Below are 6,798 nucleotides of genomic sequence, written 5' to 3' on the forward strand. Positions count from 1 at the left end.
GCCGCTTTCAACAGTATTCCAGCTATATCGCGGCGTGTCAGCTTAATGTGGGAGGAAAGCCCGAAGTGATGCAGGTCTCAGACGTTTACCACTTTGGTGAAACCCACGAGCACGGGTATGGTGCTGACAAACCTAGAAGCATAATTGGGGCGAACCGGGATTCGAACCCATAGTCATAGGTTTCTGGCGTGCCCAAGGGACGCAACTCTGCACAGCGAATCGCGGCGCCTTAGACGACTGGGCAACCCGTGCCCCCTGCAAACATAAGGTCCAAAGCACAACTAGACCCGTATCAAATACATCGTCATCGAAGAACGATTTCCTGTTTGTTATATTTTTAGCCAGCATCAAACATTGGTGTACACTTTTTTAGAAGATAGTTTATTTTGTGTGTGTGTTTATTATGTGTGGTTATTATAGTTTTCTAGGTATTATCAATTTAATGTATTTTCATGTATGGTTATTGTACCAAGCGCCTCGACATTGGAGTTTCCAGTACAATATTAGTTGTTTATAGCCCGTATCGTGTTCGTTTTGATAATCTGTAAATGTTTGTTCCTTCTCTCGATTGGAACTCATCAAAGAGAAAAGACGAATACATTCCTTGTGTTCTTAATTCTGTTTCCTTGTAAAGTTTGGGGGCATAAATCAAAGAGATAAAGAACCTTTGGGTCTAGCGTATAAGTAAACATATATCGCATTAAAAAATAAATCGATATGTATTTCAATCCGTGGGCCAGGAAAAAAGTCAGAGAGTCCGTCCACGCCTTGAGCGGTATCTCACAATGAGACTATGGATTAGACCAAAAAAATAATCCAAGGGGTTGGTGTAGCTTGAGTCAGTTTCCGTAATTAGCTGGAGGTCTTGGAAATTTTATATTTAAACATATCTTTCAGAACCATATGACCAATCACAGTCTGAATGTATATTCGTATACGTATCAGTCACAAGTGAAGGTTAAACAATATGGCCTTATGGTCAGACACAGTATATTGACTCAGAGCCGACCAGTCCTTGTTTTAGCCCCTTAATGCAGAGGGCCAGGCAGAATATCCACAAGTACCATATTTTAATGCGGCCGGGAATCGAACCCACAACCTTCCGCTCTCCGGGCAGATATCAGTGACAGGAACACCCGTGACAGGATCACCCACTGCTGGAACACCGGTGACAGGAACATCCCTGACAGGAACACCCGTGACAGGAACGCACGTGACAGGAACATCCCTGACAGGAACACCCGTGACAGGAACATTCCTGACAGGAACACCCATTGCTGGAACATCGATCGCTGATTCATGAGAACACCCGTTACAGGAACATCCCTGACAGGAACACCCATTGCTGGAACATCGATCGCTGATTCATGAGAAGAACACCCGTTACAGGAACATCCCTGACATTACTCACCAGAACCCCAGGAATCCCCGTGATTGGAACATCTGTTACAGAAACATCCCATCCGGACCAACGTAGTTCCAGACAGGCCGAGTGCCAATATACAGTGCAACTGAGGATTATCACTGAATAACTTCGTGATGAATGGACACCAGCTTCATGAACAGCATATAATAGAAGTTAAGATGCACATGTCTTACAAACAGTGCATACTATTTATATAATGCTATACTCAGTACCATTTGTCCTTAATGATGACATGAACATATGAAATGTGTGTCTTGTTGGTTATACATTACATCGAACGTGTGTGGGATATATATTTCTTGTAGGGTTTGGTAAAACTTCAAAATAAAAATTATAAATAATATCCTCCAACAATACTAAACAGCACCTACCATCCCCGTTCAAGTGTGATGTTGCTGTAAGCTTATAGACTATCGCAGGTATAGTGTGATGTTGCTGTAAGCTTATAGACTATCGCAGGTATAGTGTGATGTTGCTGTAAGCTTATAGAATATCGCAGGTATAGTGTGATGTTGCTGTAAGCTTATAGAATATCGCAGGTATAGTGTGATGTTGCTGTAAGCTTATAGAATATCGCAGGTATAGTGTGATGTTGCTGTAAGCTTATAGAATATCGCAGGTATAGTGTGATGTTGCTGTAAGCTTATAGAATATCGCAGGTATAGTGTGATGTTGCTGTAAGCTTATAGACTATCGCAGGTATAGTGTGATGTTGCTGTAAGCTTATAGAATATCGCAGGTATAGTGTGATGTTGCTGTAAGCTTATAGAATATCGCAGGTATAGTGTGATGTTGCTGTAAGCTTATAGAATATCGCAGGTATAGTGTGATGTTGCTGTAAGCTTATAGACTATCGCAGGTATAGTGTGATGTTGCTGTAAGCTTATAGAATATCGCAGGTATAGTGTGATGTTGCTGTAAGCTTATAGAATATCGCAGGTATAGTGTGATGTTGCTGTAAGCTTATAGAATATCGGAGGTATAGTGTGATGTTGCTGTAAGCTTATAGGATATCGGAGGTATAGTGTGATGTTGCTGTAAGCTTATAGACTATCGCAGGTATAGTGTGATGTTGCTAAATGCTGATAGTGAGTGAGTACGGTTTTTACGCCGCTTTTAGCAATATTCCAGCAGTATAATGGCGGGGGACACCAGAAACGCATTGTACCCGTGTCGGAAATCGAACCCGGGTTTTCGGCGTGACGAGCGAACGCTTTAACCTTTAGGCTACCCCACCACCCGCTAAATGCTTATAGAATATCATAAATAATGTCACAGACGGTCAGAAGAAGACGTATCGCCCTGAACACGTGATCTGTAAATTTGATACTCAACCACACACTCTCGGTATCTTATACTCAACCACAAACTCTCGTATCTCACTGTTAGCCACAGACTCTTGTATCTCATACTCAACCACACACTCTCGTATCTCACTGTTAACCACACACTCTCGTATCTCACTGTTAGCCACAAACTCTTGTATCTCATACTCAACCACAAACTCTCGTATCTCACTGTTAGCCACAAACTCTTGTATCTCATACTCAACCACAAACTCTCGTATCTCACTGTTAGCCACAAACTCTTGTATCTCATACTCAACCACACACTCTCGTATCTCACTGTTAGCCACAAACTCTTGTATCTCATACGCGACCACAAACTCTCGTATCTCACTGTTAGCCACAAACTCTTGTATCTCATACTCAACCACAAACTTTCGTATCTCACTGTTAGCCACAAACTCTTGTATCTCATACTCAACCACACACTCTCGTATCTCACTGTTAACCACACACTCTCGTATCTCACTGTTAGCCACAAACTCTTGTATCTCATACTCAACCACAAACTCTCGTATCTCACTGTTAGCCACAAACTCTTGTATCTCATACTCAACCAAAAACTCTCGTATCTCACTGTTAGCCACAAACTCTTGTATCTCATACTCAACCACACACTCTCGTATCTCACTGTTAACCACACACTCTCGTATCTCACTGTTAGCCACAAACTCTCGTATCTCACACTTAGTTACCTCATTCTTTATATCTCCAACTCGGCATCTCACTCTAGCTATCACACATCCTGGTGTCTCATAACACAGCCAATGTCTCACGACCCTAACTACACCTTTCACATCAGTTCTCTTCGCTGATACCTTGCACTCCACGCTGTCATCTGACACAGGTCATTTCAAGATTCAGTTGGTTGTCCTTGATACGTAGCTTCAATGTAAAAGCGTGCAACTGAAGGAGTGAGTGAGTGAGTTGTGTTTAACGCCGCTTTTAACAGTATTCCATTCATATCACGGCGTGTCAGCTTAATGTGAAAGGAAAGCCCCAAGAGATGTAGGTCTTGGACGTTTACCACTTCGACGAAACACACAAGCACGGGTATGGGTCTCACAAACCTAGAAACATAATCGGGGCGAACCGGGATTCGAACCCACAATCATAGGATTCGGGTGTGCCCAAGGGAGGCCACCCGTGTCCCCGCAACTGAAGGACCATGTTCTGGTATAAGCACAATGCATGTGAACCAACCTCTTCTCAAATACTAATTAATACTAGTGAGTGAGTATGGTTTTACGCCGCTTTTAGCAATGTTCCAGCAATATCACGGCGGGGACACCAGAAACGCATTGTACCCATGTCGGAAATCGAACCCGGGTCTTCGGCGTAACGAGCAAACGCTTTAACCACTAGGCTACCCGACCGCCCCACTAATTAATACTAAATGAATACTAATTAACATTAATCTGGCTTCTAAACAAACAGTTAACAAATCAATTGTTCTATGGATATCCCAATGGTGTTTACTGGAACAGAAACAATGTAAACAAACACAACGTTCCATCAAAAACAGCTACTCTTATCCAGTTGTTTCTGTTCAACTTTAACACTGTTTACAAAGTCAAGCAATGAACCTCACAACACAAGACTAGCAGCCCTGTATTTACATAGGAACTGTTGACAAACAAACTTAAGAAAAACCTGCATTCCTTGATAAATGGGGCTTTTGTGACAAAACGTGGTGAACACAGATACAGTTACGTATCTATATTCAGAGGCTCAGGACAATTTGTAAAAAATGAAAGCAAATGCCATTTGAAGTTTACTGAGAATATAATCTGTGCAAAGCGTGACTTCCTCATTGATAACATCTATGTAAAACATAGGGGTAAGACATTTAGGCAAGAAGTAGGCATCCATATGGGCACCAATATATGATCTGTTTCTTTATGTATATGAATCAAAATGGCTGCTCGGATTGGCACAGTCATGACAAGGTAATTTGGCCAAGACGTTTAACTTAAACTTCAGTTATATCGATCATCTGATATAGTTCAATAACAATCAAATAGCCAATTCCCTTCCACTGATTTAACAACAACTAGAATTAAAGGAGACCAGTGAGACCCCCTCATCTGTTTCATATTTCTGTTGCCTAAAGATTCAGAGTGGCAACACACTCTCCACAAGGCTGTATGACAAGGAGGCGGTCGGGTAGCCTAGTGGTTAAAGCGTTCGCTCGTCACGCCGAAGACCCGGGTTTGATTCCCGACATGCTTACAATGTGTGAAGCCCATTTCTGGTGTCCCCCGCCGTGACATTGCTGGAATATTGCTAAAAGTGGAGAAAACCATACTCGCTCACTCACTCACTCACTGTATGACAAGAATGATGACTACAGCCTTCCAATAGTCCCCTTTCCCTTCCAGTCCAGCAGTGTTCCAGCAGCTCTTGTGTCTACATTTCACAGTTTTTGAGGTACCTCGAAAATGCTCTTTCTACCAAGATTTCAGAGAGCGTCATGCAACTCTTGCCCGGAAGTTGTTCGATCAGGGTTACTGCATTCAAGGCCTCAGTGGGGCTTTCAAAAGGTTTCATGGTACACACGTGGAGGACATTTTCAGATCCGTATAAACTCCAGATCAGTGGCAAAAATGCAATTCCCTATTTTGGCTTGTGCCGAATGTTCCCGTGTTTTTTGTCCGGCTGAACAACTGACTTGCATTTGCGTGTGTTTGTGACGGGTGCCACCGGTGGGGCAGGATACGCTCACCTTTTCGATACACCTGGTATCATTACTATTCCATAGTGATTCATAAACACATGCTTATGACATAGTCGGAATCGTACAAAGAACTCTGCTTTTGGCAGAGATTTCTATTGGATATGGAATGGATTCTGTCGCTTTTATTTACATAAGAACTGTTTACTAAGTCAGAAGTAAAACAAAATGAACTCAGTTTTTCAGCCGCTTGTTAGCTCACCTGACTGAAATGTCTTTGTTGACATTATGCTGATATTATGAACAGTTGACTACATATCCAGGTGAGCTACAGTGCTTGGCTTTATTTTTTTTAAAGTTTTGAACATACGGTTCTGTGATCATACGGATCAAGTGACAAAACAGAGTTGACAAAAAATTCCACATCCATTGTCGTATAAACTCACCTGAAGGTTTAGAACGGATGAGAGGCAGCAACAGCAGCAGCAGCAGTACCCGACACAATTCTCTTCTCAAGGCACAGTGACAACTACTCTTCTATATGACACACCTCCAGTCGATGGGTATTCAACCTTGATATCCCAGAATTTGTATGAATGTGAAGGTGAACAGAACAGGTGTCTTTCGGTATTCAGACAGGCCGGGGTTCAAATCCTGTTCTACCACCTCACGCAGAACATAAGAATCGTTAAGGTTTTGAGAAGAACAATTGTATCACTCCTTGAATTTGTACAATTCTTCACCAGCAGCGGAATCAAAATACGATAGACAATTTTTCCCGAATTCAAATCCAGCGTTTCTGAGCAAACGTCAAAGAGTAAGACGAGACCCCGACTCCTACTCAGCGCGAGACAAGGTTTGCTGCGGACCTAATCTCCTTAGCCCCCGCCCTATATTGATAGTCAGTCAATGTTTGTTGTGTATCCCCGATAACACCCCTCCCCTACTTCTCCCCCACTCTCAAGCTGTCATCGTGTTTTATTTTAATCTTGTGGCACACTGTTCAGTCATGATAATCCAGAAAACAATCGTTAGTCACACCGCGCGAAGGTTAAATCAACGCAATGGTTGTATCAGAATACATCTATAAAAATGGCGTGTAGCGTGTTGAAACTAGTCATGGGTTAGACAGAGGGGAGTTAGTAATGTGTAGACAGAGAGGAAAGTAGACAGACAAACCGATATATCGATATGTATCAGAACAAAACTGTAGACAAATAATAGGATACATTAGGACACGGATATAACGAACAGGGGGTCGGAGAAATCAGTTCGTTATATACGTTGTTCGTTATATACATTTTTGCTCGGAAACGTCGCCATCTTGGATAAAACAAAACACACAACTGCAG

General features: G+C 42.3%; 1 protein-coding gene across 1 annotated transcript in view; it reads right to left on the reverse strand.

Moving 5' to 3' along the window:
- Window positions 1–6,350, reverse strand: part of LOC124152105 (protocadherin Fat 4-like) — a 50,219-nt gene extending 43,869 nt beyond the window's left edge. Inside the window, exon 1 of the mRNA XM_046524866.2 lies at window positions 5,893–6,350. The gene's annotated coding sequence lies outside the window, so the exon portion shown is untranslated. The remainder of the gene's footprint in view (window positions 1–5,892) is intronic.
- Window positions 6,351–6,798: the final 448 nt, after the last annotated feature.

The sequence above is a fragment of the Haliotis rufescens genome, unplaced genomic scaffold, assembly GCF_023055435.1.
Source record: "Haliotis rufescens isolate VD_foot unplaced genomic scaffold, xgHalRufe1.0.p SCAF_32, whole genome shotgun sequence".
In the NCBI taxonomy this organism is placed as follows: Eukaryota; Metazoa; Mollusca; class Gastropoda; order Lepetellida; family Haliotidae; genus Haliotis; species Haliotis rufescens.